At 48.1% G+C, this 14,109-nt stretch overlaps 1 long non-coding RNA gene across 1 annotated transcript; it reads right to left on the bottom strand.

The window, feature by feature from the left end:
• Positions 1–240: 240 nt before the first annotated feature.
• LOC122439867 lies at positions 241–2,137 on the bottom strand. The gene is made up of 3 exons (XR_006269007.1): positions 2,024–2,137; positions 1,758–1,897; positions 241–482 (listed from the first exon to the last, which is right to left on the bottom strand). It is a non-coding gene; the product is annotated as an uncharacterized LOC122439867 (long non-coding RNA).
• Positions 2,138–14,109: the final 11,972 nt, after the last annotated feature.

Below are 14,109 nucleotides of genomic sequence, written 5' to 3'. Positions count from 1 at the left end.
GACAACCTGCTCTGGCTCTAGTTACTGTCTGTCTGTCCTGATATCCTCCTCCAAAGGGCAAGAAGGTGACTGACCCCTTTGTGGAAGACACATAATTACACTTTTAGACCGAGCCAATTGCTGGATATGACTGGATATGTGACAGAATGACATCAGGAAGACTCTTACCTACTCAACATATTATTTTATTATTATTTTAAAAATATTTATTTTATTTTATTTATTTGACTGCACCAAGTCTTGGTTGGAGCATGCAAGATCTTTGAGCTTCATTGTGGCATGCGGGATATTTAGTTTCGGCGTGCAGGATCTAGTTCTCTGACCATGGATCAAACTTGAGTCTCCTGCATTGTGGGTGAGGAGTCTGAGACACTGGATGACCAGGGAAGTCCCTCAACATATTGTTAAACTTCCTCCTCTCACTTTGCTTTCTGTCTCAGTGGCCAACTCCCCAGAAGTTTCTTCTTCAGAGTGAGTCCAGTCTTGCAGAAAAAGAGTAAAGGAAAAATAAGGTTGAAGCCATCCAGGTCAGGAGGGCCTGGAATCCTGTCTGCGGAGGCCAGGCCCTCTTCCGTCTCATCCGTCTCCATTTAATTAGCTAATGTCTGTAAAGGGCTGGGCAGCAGAAAAGCCCTATACAAATGTTGAGCACAATTTTATTTCCAAGACTCGCCAAGAATATATTTGCAGACTTGAGGGAAAGGTCACTGGGACAGAAGGAGGACTCCCTGCAGGGCCCAGAGAGAGGAAGCCAGGACTGGGCAAGGAGAGGCCACAGTGGAGGCCAGGGTCTGACTCTCTGTGACCCTGTGGACTGTAGCCCACCAGGTTCCTCTGTCCATGGGATTCGCCAGGCAAGGATACTAGGGTTGGTTGTCACGCCTTCCTCCAGGGGATCTTCCTGACCCAGGGATCGAACCCATGTCTCTTACGTCTCCTGCATTTGCAGATGGGTGCTTTACCACTAGCGCCACTTGGGAAGCCCTAATATTCACAACAACTAGTATTTATTGAACACTTACTGTGTTCCAGGCTTTGCTAAGGGGGCTGGAGCTCTTCAGCTTGGGGAAAAGTGGCTGTCTCTTGGTGCAGTGGAGTAGGGAGCTTTTCAGTGAAGCAAGCCCCTGTGTGCTGTAAGCCAGGTCTGTATGAAATGTCTCTGAAACCTTTAGGAGAAGGGTGTCACTTATCTTGTCTGACCAATGAGAGAAGTCTCTTTTCTGTAATCCAGGTCCCTCCAGCGAGAATATTCTATAAGCTTTTGCACTTTCCTTTCCTTTCCCCAGTGACAAGTCACCTGGCCCTAAATCCATTATGAAAGGTCATTGAGGCCGATTAGCCTTGACAGGCTGCATGTTCAAGGGATAACTTGACAGTTTTTGCCTCAAGGCCTGATTATGTGTCCCTGCCCCTCTCAGAATTCTTTGTTATCCTATATCTAGAGGCAGTCCCCTCCTTCCATCTCTGGGCAGGACTTGGCTTTGGGTGAGGGCCAGATGGAAGAGACTGGGAGCGTAGAGTAGCCAGCCTTACCCCTCACAACTCACAGCCATGGTCAAGGTGAGAGGGCAAGAGAGACAGCAGCGCAGGGATTGGAGGCTCCTAGAAAAGGCAGGTAGACCAGGCCAGGAATACTGATAACATATTTCCACATCCTTTGGGTTTCCTTTGTACATCCCCTCACCCTCTAAAATCTGAACAGAGCCAGAGTGGACTTTCTGAAAGACAAGGTCCTTGAACCCCCAAGTTCCACCAACCTCCATTCTGTTCCCAGTTGTTCTCTGGCTTCTCTCCAGAGCCTGGGAGCTTCCACGTGTCATCAGTTCATTATCATTCTGATAAAGTCATTAGTCCTTGAAAAAACATGATTCCTCCGCTGAGGCCAGGCCCCTATAACCTGAGGAGGAGTACAAATGACTGGAGACATGAGGGGAGGCTGCAGACACACACACAGTCACAGAGACATACAGTTACACTTGTTCCCAGGGGTGTGTGTAAATGGACACAAACACAGCGCACATACCTTTATACACAGGCATAGGCTTATTTCATGTTCCCAGGTGTAGAGCCATATCACTAGAGCCACGCTCGGCTGCTTACAGCCCTGAGATTCACTCAACATCTAGATCAGCGGTGCAGCATCCAGCAGCCTTAGCCGCCCGCAAACCCAGAGGGCAGGCTCCCCAGACTCTGGGAGGGGGTGGAGAGTGGAATGTGGAAGCCGAGGTTAGAGATCTGCAAGTTCCATTAGCCACAAGAAGCATGTCTGGAATCTAAAAATGCAGGGACAAGGGCGCCGCGGAGCAATTCCTGACAGCGGGTTTATATTTCCCACCCCCTCCCCCACCAGGAAGCTCCTTGTGGTCAATAAAGCCATTTACGGATTAGAGCAGCTCCCTCAATAAAAGCTGCTTATTCAAAAGGTGCTTTCAGTTAATTTGCATTTACTTCATGGATATTAAAATGCGTGGAAGAGCTGCCTCTTCAGCCTCCCTTCCTGTTTCCATTTTGAGTCCCTGGCCCAAGCACCCCTCCCTTCCTTCCAGGCTCATCTTCTCTGCCCTGACCAGTGGGCACAGGTATGGATTTGGAATAGGCTGTGATTTGCAGCAACCCAGGGACCTCGATGGGGAGTGTGAGGTGGTGAACACTGACCACTGACGCATGGTAGAGGGGCAGCTCCACGGACAGCCAGAAGTGGCCAGAGCTAGGAGAGTTTTCCCAAAAGAGAGAAAGGAGGGCTGAGGCCCTGGGGGAGCCCCTTCTAGTTTCCCCAGGGTGGGTACAAGCCTGATCTCCTAGGGAAGGAGGAATCTGCTTGCTGTTTGCAAATGGGGGTGTGATGGGAGTCAGCAGAGTCAGCTTCAACTTCCAGGACTTCTGTTGGCAACCACCTGCCGTGCATTCAGTTCATTCAAAGAATATTTAACACCTACTATGTGCCAGGATTTATGCTAAGCATCTGGAATGCAGTGGTAAACAACATAGTATCGCCCCTGCCCTTACAGAAATTCCAGTTTAATAGGGAAAACCCACAAAAAACAAAAAGATGAGGAAACCAGCTCAAGAATACAGAATTACAAATTATATATAAACAGTACTATAAAGTGAACAAGTAGGGTGCTGAGGTACAAAGGGGGACCTACTTCAGGTGGAGTCATCAAGGAAGGATGGTGACATAGGAAGAGCCTTGAAAAGGAGGAGGGGAGGAAGGATGTTTCAGCTTTCAGTAGCAGATGTGTTGAGGAAATGGACAGCAGTGTGGCTAGTGTGAGGCAATAAAAGGAGAAGTCCCTGATGAGGTTAGTGTGGTTAAGATGGGCAAGGTCAGGTCTTGTGAACCTTGGGAAGGAATTCGGTGTTATCCTAAGGGAAGAAGGACTCTCACAAAGAGGTTTAATCAGGGAAGCAAGAGGCAAGATCTCACCTCCATTCAGCAGGAGGATGTGTTCAGAGGGAACTAGTGAATGCAGGTAGAGGGGTGAGGAGGCCACTATAGTCATCCTAGTAAAGAGAGGCAGGAAGGTGACAAGGCAAGCATCCACATTTTTAAAAAAACAAGAGAATCAAAGTCCTCAGGGAATCAGGAAGCCCTCTCTTGATTTGTCCTTTTGTCACCCCCAAGGTGCACCACGGGGTTTCCCACCCCAGCTCAGGACAGAACTGTGGCTTGTGCCTCTGCATCCCCACGTCAGTACATGAGGAGGGTGCTTTCTTTTGGACACTTCCAAGGAGGGTGGTCATTGGGAGGAGGGTGCCCTGCTGCTGCTGCTGCTGCTGCTAAGTCGCTTCAGTCGTGTCCGACTCTGTGCGACCCCATAGACGGCAGCCCACCAGGCACCTCTGTCCCTGGGATTCTCCAGGCAAGAATATTGGAGTGGGTTGCCATTTCCTTCTCCAGTGCCCTTCTAGAGGAAGGATTAGTTTCATTGTCTTATTTTTTTTTTTAATTATTTATTTATTTTTGGTTGCACTGGGTCTTCATTGTTGCTCGTGGGCTTTCTCTAGTTGGGGCAAGCGTGGGCTATTCTTTGTTGTGGTGCATGGGCTTCTCATTGCTGTGGCTTCTCTTGTTGCCGAGCACAGACTATAGGGCGCGAAGGTTTAGTAGTTGTGGTTCTTGAGCTCTAGAGTGCTGGCTCAGTATCTGTGGCCCACGGGCTTAGTTGTCCAGCAGCATGTGGAATCCTCCCGGACCAAGGATTGAATTCATATCTCTTGTACTGGCAGGTGGACTCCTATCCACTGTACCACCAGGGAAGTCCTCACTGTCTTCCTACCCAAGTGATTTAAAGCATGTACACTGGCCAGTGTGCTGGCCAAGTCAGGTAGACCCAGAGCCACCCACCCCTACCCCCCAAGCCAGGGTCCCAGTGACCCTAGAGCCAATTCCAGCTCCCTTGTTGCCCCTCCTACCATCAATCAGGGGATCAGAGGCATGTCAGAATCAGACTAGAGGAAGGGGGCCACTCAGAGCCTGAACCACCCCCCAGGGATGCAGAAATATGAGGCAAGGATCCTGAGCTTGAACATTTACAGGTAGCACTCAGGATTGAAAACTGATTTATAGTCTAAACGCAGGCAGGAGGGAGCAGGAGGAAGGTGGGGAGCTTTGTGTACAGTGCAGCCTTGTTGGGCGGCGGTAATTATATATTACATTGAACTGTCCTTGCAGCACAGTGAAGGGCAGTGGGAATGAGACTCTAAATCACACTTTCCTGATGCTCCCCATTGCTCACCTCTCTGTGATGTGGCCCTAGAGCCCAGGGCTGACACTTCTGCATGCACACAGACACACACACACACACACAAAGCCTGGGGGGGGACCAGCCTGACTGGGGACCCTGAGAGCAGAAAGATAGAATGTTATTACCTCTGGAAGCTTCCAGGGGCTGCTCATCCTACAGGCCTCACTGTTTATTGTCCCCCTACCTCCCGCATTGTCTGTCCCCCTTCTTCCACCCGTGCCTGAATGTAGGCTGTATCATTTGAAGACATCCCCGTTCACCCTTCATTTGTTCACTCTTGCAGCATCTCTCTTCTCCATACCACAGTCACTGCCTTTGTTTGGGACTTCATCACTTCTCTCCTGGATTTTTGCAAATGTTTCCTAACTCACCCTGACCCTTAATCTACTACCTTTTATTTTGCTGCCATGGTGATCTTCCTAAACACACCTCTGACCATAATCATGATCTCATTTGTTGGGATTACAGGAATGGAGAGAGATGGTCAAAGATTTTGGGGTCTTGTGGGCCCGGGAGGGAGGAAGCCTCCCCAGGCTCATCTGAGGTTGGTGATTGCTAGCTCACTCTGAGCAGTCAGCCCAGGAGGCACTCTGGTACTCATCCTTCCTTCTCTGGCTAGAACCTGGTCCTTAGACCAATCACCTTGTGCCTCCCTCCAGGTCTCTGACAAGTGGCTGGCCCTTCCTTCATTAGGGAAGCTGTCATGCTTAGTAGTGTTGAAAAAGGGCTCTGGGGTCAGAAAGATCTGAATATAAATTCTGGCCCATGAACATGCATAAGTTGTTTGGGTAGTGAACTGATTAAGAGCAAGAACTCTGCAGCCAGACTGCCTGAGTTTTGGTCTTTGTGCTACTACTCCTGAGTCTGGCTAGGGAAAGTTCCTTAACCTCTCTGTGCAATTTATCCATTTCTAAAACTAATGGTAATGATAGTGCCTACTTCATAGAGTTGTGCAGATTAAATGGGCACAATAATAATACATGTAAGCATCCCTGATGTTACAAAGTTGTGAGTGTGAGCTGTTATTATTTTAATATCACCTCTTTTAGCCTCAGTTTCCTTGTCTATAACAAATTTCCATAGTATTAATGTATCTCCTCCCTGCCTCAAGGTTGTTGTGAAGATCAAATGACACATTCCCTTCAGAAACTCTCAAAGGCTCTACAAATGTAAGATATAATTACTACTCATTATCATGTACTTGTTCCCTGAGGTTCAGAGTTTGGGCAAGAGGGTCACATTCCCTTTAACAACAAAGCAGTTACCTTCATCCTCCTCCAATACCAGCCTCAAGGCAGGAAACTGTGGAATCCTGGAGCCGGGAGCAGCCTTGGGAGGAGGAGCTCATTCGGATCTTCCACCCAGAGAAAAGACTGTGTTGACAGGCATCTCTGATAGATGATCTCAAAGGAGGCTGCTAATTGAATTAGGAATAGGGAGTTTATTCTCTTCACTGTAGAGGTGGACCCAGGTTTTATGGGTCCCAAAGTTCATACAATTTGGGGAAGCTCTCTTTAAGAAGAAGAATGCAAAATTATAGACTTAAGAGTAAGTGCAGCCTTTGGCAGGGGCCTGTGGAAATTTGTAGCCCTGAAGCTTAAGCTTCTTTAGCTTTACAGAAAATCCATCTCTGCCGCCATGTCAAATGGGCATTTGGCAAATACTTGTGAGTAGGTTGCTCATGGTCAAAACAAACCATTTCCACCATAGGCCAGGGTCTCCAGAGGACTGGAGTGGGCTCATCTTCCACCCATACTCTAGAAGTCACCCCCATTATGTGGGCTATGGGTTCTCCACCGCCTTCACCCCAGTCTAATCGTTCTTTTTCAAGACCTGCAAGCTATTTATTTTTGCTTTCAATGTATTTGCATGTGATTTACATAGTATTAATATTCCCATTCATATTTGGAACTCTTGATCTGCCGCAGCTTAAGCTGGGTTCCTGGTACTTAGTTAACAAGGGAGATTCAGCTCTCTCTTCCCAGGATGTAGAGGTAAAGATATAGTCAATTTGAGGGTGGGTGTGTGGGAGAGGGGTATCTTACGAAATTTGTCTTGGAGTTAAGTTTCTAAAGTCTCTGCCCCTACTCAGATTGTCCTTTTCCACATATCCCTGTCCCCTGCCAACCACATCCCTTCCCAGTTTCCCCATGATTATGAAGCTGGAAATGAACATATTCAAGGACACATGCCTATTCAAATGCTGGGCTTATTTTGGCTCTAGTGTGCAGTCCCTGAAGCCAAGAGGCAAAAGGCATCAAGATGCCAACAGATAAGCACACAGAAGCTCTTCCTCAGATCACTCCCTGGGAGAATCGCGCCCCTAGCATTGTTTGGAAGCCCAGTTTATTCCCCTCACTGAAGGAAACAGATGGCAGGTGGGAGTATGTTTGAGAGTGTGTGTGCGCGCGCGCATGTGTGCGCACATGTAAGCTGTGCATACATATCAGAAGTGTGCACACATGTGTGAGACAGTGAGTGCCCATGTGCACATTAGTACATTTAGTAAGACAGGTGGAGGAATTGGAGCAAAGATGTAGGAAGGAAGGTCTCAGTCTAAGAAAACCACATTGTGGTTCCAAAGGACACCAAAGGTGAAATCTGTTTCCCCAGCCTTGCCCTGTAATGAGGAGGCAAAAAGAAGCTAACAAAGGAAGTAAATGTCTCTGGGCAGGGATGGGGTGCAGCTGCCAGTGTCACCATCAGCTCCAGCAATGACATCACTCTCCTAGATCCCTCCTCTGGGGTGGTGAGTCACCCAGAGCCCAATCAATACTGCATTCCATTTGTCTATGCCTTCTTTATGCTCTCATGAGCCAGTTCATGCTTTCCTCTTCCACACAGCCCAGCCCCTGCCCCCTACTTGCCCCTGAGGAGCCTGAGCCTAAACCCTGGGGCTTAGCTCTCCTGTCTCTCTATCAGAGGAGGCAGGAATTCCTGCCTCTGGGTGAGGCAATTAGAGAGAAGAGAGGGAACAAGAGAAACAAAAAGAGACACTCCTGCATGTTTAGGGGGTCTAGGAATAGAAATTGAAAACTTGCAAGGCCAGCCTGTGCATAGGAGAGGTGAAAGAGGAAGAGGCAGTGAAAAGACAATGGAAAGAAGAGAGTCAGGAGAGAAAGAAGAAACAAAGAACTGGGACTGGGGAAGAGGGATGGGGTGAGGTGATGCTGACTTCTGGGGACTCTCCCTTCTCAGGATTTTAGCATTGCTACCCCATTTTCCTGGCCCTTCAGTCATATTATGGTCCCTGGAGCTAGTGATGAGGGGGGAAGTCCAATGCTCTAAACTCCCTCCCCAGGAGAGGAGCCCCAATTTTTACCTCGTGGGGTCTCACCTTGGTCCCACCCTCCTTGTCTGAAATGAGGTTGGGTGGGCAGTGGGGAGGAGCCAAGAGTGAGAGGCACAAAGAAGGGCAGTGCCCACGGGGGCAGCTCTGGTTTCTCTCTGGGGACCTCAGTTTTTTCCCAAGGCCTTGGCACCTGTCCAACCATTGTTCCATCTGGGCAGGCCCTTGTGCTCAGTGGCAGTCTGAGTATCATCCCTCACCACTGACGGGAATCAGAACAGGGACCTCTTTATCTGACATTGAGAGGGACTTGACTGCCCAGTTTCCTTGACTGCAGCTTCCCAAGGTGCTGTTGTTCCCAGGGTAAAGTTAGCTGCCACAAGGAAACAGAGTAGCCTTTTTGGGTCTATGAGTGGGTCAACAAGATGGCGCTGGAGAGATAAGGTGGGGCTTTCACAAGGTCACACAAAACTTTTGATGAAGACCCTTTGTCTGGAGATTTTCTCCCCTCCCAACTCACTGTGGCCGAGTGTCTTTGCAAACAAGAAAGTCTGTTTCCAATCCCTACTTCCTAAATCTCCATTAACAACAACAATAATAATACTTATACTAATTGTTATTGTTCAGTTGATCAGTCTTGTCTGACTCTTTGCAAGCCCATGGACTGCAGGATGCTAGGCTTCCTTGCCCTTCACTATCTCCCAGAGTTTCCTCAAACTCATGTCCATTGAGTTGATGATGCCATCCAACCATCTCATTCTCTGTCTCCCCCTTCTCCTCCTGCCCTCAATTTCTCCCATTATCAGAGTCTTTTCCAGTGAGTTGGCTCTTCGCATCAGGTGGCCAGAGTATTGGAGCTTCATCTTCAGCATCAGTCCTTCCAATGAATAATTCGGGCTTTATCTCCTTTAGGATTGACTGGTTTGGTCTCCTTGCTATCCAAGGGACTCTCAAGAGTCTTCTCTAACACCACAGTTCGAGAGCATAGATTCTTTGGTGCTCAGCCTTCTTTATGGTCCAGTTCTCACATCCATACATGACTACTGGAAAAGCCATAGCTTTGGCTATATGGATACTAATACTAAATAGTAATAATAATAACTTCTGCTTTATTGATTATGCCAAAGTGTTTGACTGTGTGGATCACAACAAACTATGGAAAATTCCTCAAGAAATGGGAATACCAGACCACCTTACCTGCCTTCTGAGAAATCCGTGTGCAGGCCAAGAAGCAACAGTTAGAACCAGACATGGAACAACAGACTGGTTCCAAATTGGGAAAGGAGTACTTCAAGGCTGTATATTGTCACCCTGCTTATTTAACTTATATGCAGATTACACCATGAGAAATGCCAGACTAGATGAAGCACAAGCTGGAATCCAGATTGCCAGGAGAAATATCAATAACCTCAGATATGAAGATGACACCACTCTTATGGCAGAAGGCAAAGAGGAACAGAAGAGCCTCTTGATGACAGTAAAAGAGGAGAGTGAAAAAGCTGGCTTAAAACTCAACACTCAAAAAACGAATATCAAGGCATCCGGTTCCATCACTTCATGGCAAAGAGCTGGGAAAACAATGGAAACAGTGACAGACTTTCTTTTCTTGTGTTCCAGAATCACTGCAGATGGTGACTGCAGCCATGAAATTAAAAGACGCTTGCTTCTTGGAAGAAAAACTGTGACCAACGTAGACAGCATATTGAAAAGCAGAGATATTACTTTGCCAACAAAGGTCTGTCTAGTCAAAGCTATGGTTTTTCCAGTAGTCATGTATGGATGTGAGAGTTGGACTATAAAGAAAGCTGAGTGCCAAAGAATGGATGCTTTTGAGCTGTGGTATTGGAGAAGACTCTTGAGACTCTCTTGGACAGCAAGGAGATCAAACCAGTCAATCCTAAAGGAAATCAGTCCAGAATATTCATTGGAAGGACTGATGCTGAAGCTGAAATTCCAATACTTTGGTCTCCTGATGCAAAGAACTGATTCATTGGCAAAGATCCTGATGCTGGGAAAAATTGAGGGCAGGAGGAGAAGGGGACAACAGAGGATGAGATGGTTGGGTGGCATCACTGACTTGATGAACATGTATTTGAGCAGGCTCCAGGAGTTGGTGTTGGACAGGGAAGCCTGGCATGCTGCAGTCCATGGGGTTGCAAAAAGACAGGACTGAACTGAACTGAATACCAAATAGTGATAAAAATAGCAACCATTTGCTGAGCACCTAATGTATGTGGAGGGCTTGGTAAGTATCTTATATACATTATTTCATTCCATCTTACAATAGCAATATGGGGTGATCACCATTGTGGAAAGTGAAGGAGGCAACTGAGGTTTCCAGAGGCTGGTTGAGATTTCACAGCTTGAGACAGAGCTGAAATATGATCCGAGATTAGTTTGATTTTCTCTGCCTCAACAGTCCAAAGGATTTGAGTTACTATCCAAAGCCTTTATCTCTAGAAGGTGCTCTTTCCCTCCTCTCTCCATCAGCTCTTCTTTTGTTTTGTTGGCTGCGGCATGTGGCGTCTTAGTTCCTCTACCAGGGATCAAACCCCTGCCTCCTGCATTGGGAGTGTGGAGTCTTAACCACTGAACCACCAGGCAAGTTCCATCAGCTCTCCCTCTTGAACTAGCCTCAGGAAGCCCCTGGTTTCCCAGACTGTCCTTCTTGCTGGCTCAGGTTAGGTTTGGAGTTCCCTCTGTGGCCATGGGGTTGAGGTGGTGATGAAGAGAGCGATCTGTCCTAATCTCCCACTCCATAGGGAGGAAGAGAGGCAGATGAGAGTGGCTGACATTTCACACCAGGAACAAACACATGAGATTGTGGAAGAGGTTTAGGGTCACTTGGGAGCTGGGGCTCCTGGTTCTCTGGAGTTCTACAAAAGGGAATAGAAGAATGTGGAAACTACCAGGTCCTTGAGGAAGCTGGGAATGGGGCAAATGAGAACCTTCTTTTCCCACCAGAGCATGTGCCCCTCAAAGGCTGGTGCTGCTATTTGACAACAAGGGGCAGTCATAATTTCTAAGACTGCTTGAGGTGCAGCCCAGTCTGCATTCCTCAACCCTTTCTTCCAGGCCTCAGAAGACCCCAGACACCTCCCGACATGCTCATTAAGGATAGTGTGCTGCTAGGGCTCTGATGAAATTACGGAGTCACCTCCCACCAGACTTTCTCCAGGCCCCTCTCTGAGGGGATGTTCTGGAGCTCACCTGGGAGACCCATGTGGATTAGATATTCCTCTGAGAGTCTGTGGGCAAGTCATGGAGAGATGTGCAGAGAGAAAAGAGCAAGGCAGAGACAGCTGGCTGTTTTCACACAGGGAGGAGCTGTCACCACCCAAGGACAGTCCTGGAGCAAAGCAGCAGAGAACAGCTGTCCTCCTTTCCCCTGGAGTCTGGGCACATGCACTGCAGAGTGGCTCCAGGCGTAATTTAGGGCAACTTCCTTTTAAATATAAGGGAGTTGAAGGTCAGGGAGGGGCCAGGAGCCACCTAGGTCACATGGCTCCTGCATGGGTCTCCCCTTCAGTGTTCTGGGGGTGATGAGAGGAGGCGGCCCAGTCCCAGCTGTCTTTTCAGAAACAAGGGGACCTAAAGGTAGGGGGTCGCAACGTCAACTACCTGCACCATGTCGCCCCCTCCCCAAGGATTTCAGGGGCTTCTCTTTCATCTGTGAAATGTCCTGGACCCTCAGTTCCCTCATTAATAAAAATAAGGATAAGAACACCTGCTTTCCTTGCAGGGCTGTTGTGACGATCAGCTGGAAATAACGCATGGGGAAGAGCTTTACAAGCCAGGGTGTTATTATGTTTGTGATTAGGCAGGTCAGTGAGGGCCACAGGAATAATGGGAGGATTAATGGCAACGCTGTGGGAAGGAGGGAGGCTAAAGTCTGCCCTGTCCTCTTCTCTCGGTCACCTGCCTGAGAAGGAGCAGTCGGTGTTTCCAAATTGACTTAAATAAGGAATGTGCAGCGGCAGCAGCCATCCCTCACTCAGCCTTCACTTGCCCAAGGCAGAGAAATTTTAATTTTCAAGCCGTAATGAGAAAAAGAAACTCAGAATTAAAGAATATTCCAGTGAAGCCGTCAAAATAGCTGCCCAGACTCTGAATCAAGGGGAGAAATGTAAATTAAAATTTCCCTCTCCCTCCCTAGCACCAACTGGACTTGAAGAAGCAGGGCTGGGCTTGGACACAGCCAGTCAAAGTCCACATGACCTTGGCCCTGAGGACAAGTGGGCGGGCAGGCTCTACCCCGGCCAGGGTACTGACAGAACAGCGGGAACAGAGAACTTCCACTCACTTGCCTCTGGGCACTTGTGCTGCAAGTTGCCTCTGGGCATGAGGATGCTTTCCTGGTGGCTCAATGGTAAAGAATTGACCTGCCAATGCAGAGATGTGGGTTCAATCCTTGGGTCAGGAAGATCCCCTAGAGAAGGAAATGGCAACCCACTCCAGTATTCTTGGTGGGATAATCCCACAGACAGAGGAGGCTGGTGGGCTACAGTCCATGAGGTCACAAAGAGTCGGACAGGACTGAGTGACTAAACAACAATAACAAGTCTTTTAAATATAAAGAAGTTGAAGGTCAGGGAGTAGACTGGAGCTGCCCTAGGTCACGTGGCCCTGGGTGGGTCCTCCCTTCAGTGTTCTGGGGGAGATGAGAAGAGGCAGCCCTCTCTCCATCAAAGACAGCTTCACCTCCATCAAGGTCGGCCATGAGCCTACTGAGTGAGTCAGGCCTTGAATGTTGAGTTCAGAGATGGCGGAGGGTGGATGGTAGGTGGGGGTGACTGCCTGATCCCCACAATCTAGTCTTCTAAGGCACAGAGATGCTGCAGCCTACTTTTATTTCCTCTTCTCCCAAATGCTGGCTCACTCAGGTATGGCACACCTCTCTCTATCCCCTACCACTCACGCCAGGGGTCCTGGGCATGGGGAGGGGCTCCTGGGAAGGAGGGAGCACCTGAGTCCTCCACTCCCCTTCTTCTGAGCTTCAGTTTGTTCCCAAGGGGCACCCTTTCAAACACAGTTGGAAGCTGGCATGGTGAAAATGGCACCAGTCCCAGTAAAGGTGTGCAAACCTTAAGGCCAAGACCTGGCCTTCTCCCCACTCCTCTTCTGGCCTCATCTGCCCTTGACCTTCTCCTTTCTCCCACTCCTTTTCTGACCTATTTATCCAAGAAGCATTAATTGGGGAGCATTAATTTGTGCCAATATCTGTGCAGGGATTGGGGGCTACATGAGTAAACTGAACCTAGGACTGAAGATTGTGATACATTATAGAGCATGCTCAGCAGTCAAGCGTGGAGTTGTTCAAAAACCCTGGCATTAGACTGACCAGGTTCAAAAAACTGCTTCCATCCCTCACTCTTTACAGTATGGCCTCAGGCAAACTGTCTAACCTCGATAAGCTTCGCTTTACTCACCTGTGAAATGGGGATGACAAACTTACCTTATAGGATTGTTGTGAAGATTATGTGAGATAATCCTGCTAAATGACAAGAAACAGTGCCTGGCACATGGTAAACACTCACTAAAGGCCAGTTAGTGTTATTTTAAGTATCCTAATGATACTGCTGACATTTATTACCCTTTATTGGGTGCTTACTCTGAGCTAGTCAGGGTGCTACGGTCACAGCAGTGACTCAACTGTGTCTCTGTCCTTAAGGAGCCCACATCCTATTAGGGGTGACAGATGTGTAAACAGACCACTGAAAAAGCGTGATCACTGCCATCATCACTCCAAGAACTGTCATTTTCTGAGTCTGACCATGTGCTAGGCACAGTTCTAAGAAAACATCATCTCTTAATTCCTCCCTAGCCCTGCAAATGCTACATTACTCTCATTTTATAGAGGTTCCATAATAATCAGTAACTTGCTCAAGATCAGTCTGTTTGCAGAGTGGACTGTTGAGCCAAAAGAGAGTGATGGGCTCTGCCTGAAAAGGCATCAGGGAAGGCTTCAGAGAAAAGGTGATCTTTGATCAGGATTTTGAAGAATGAGTAGCAGTTTTCCAGGAGCCAAGATGGGGAAGGAATGAAATGGCGTAGCACTTCTTTGGGCCTCCT

The sequence above is a fragment of the Cervus canadensis genome, chromosome 4 (genome assembly GCF_019320065.1).
Source record: "Cervus canadensis isolate Bull #8, Minnesota chromosome 4, ASM1932006v1, whole genome shotgun sequence".
NCBI lineage: Eukaryota > Metazoa > Chordata > Mammalia > Artiodactyla > Cervidae > Cervus > Cervus canadensis.
Note: the sequence above shows the minus strand (reverse complement) of the source record. Positions and strands in the feature narration are given on the sequence as shown.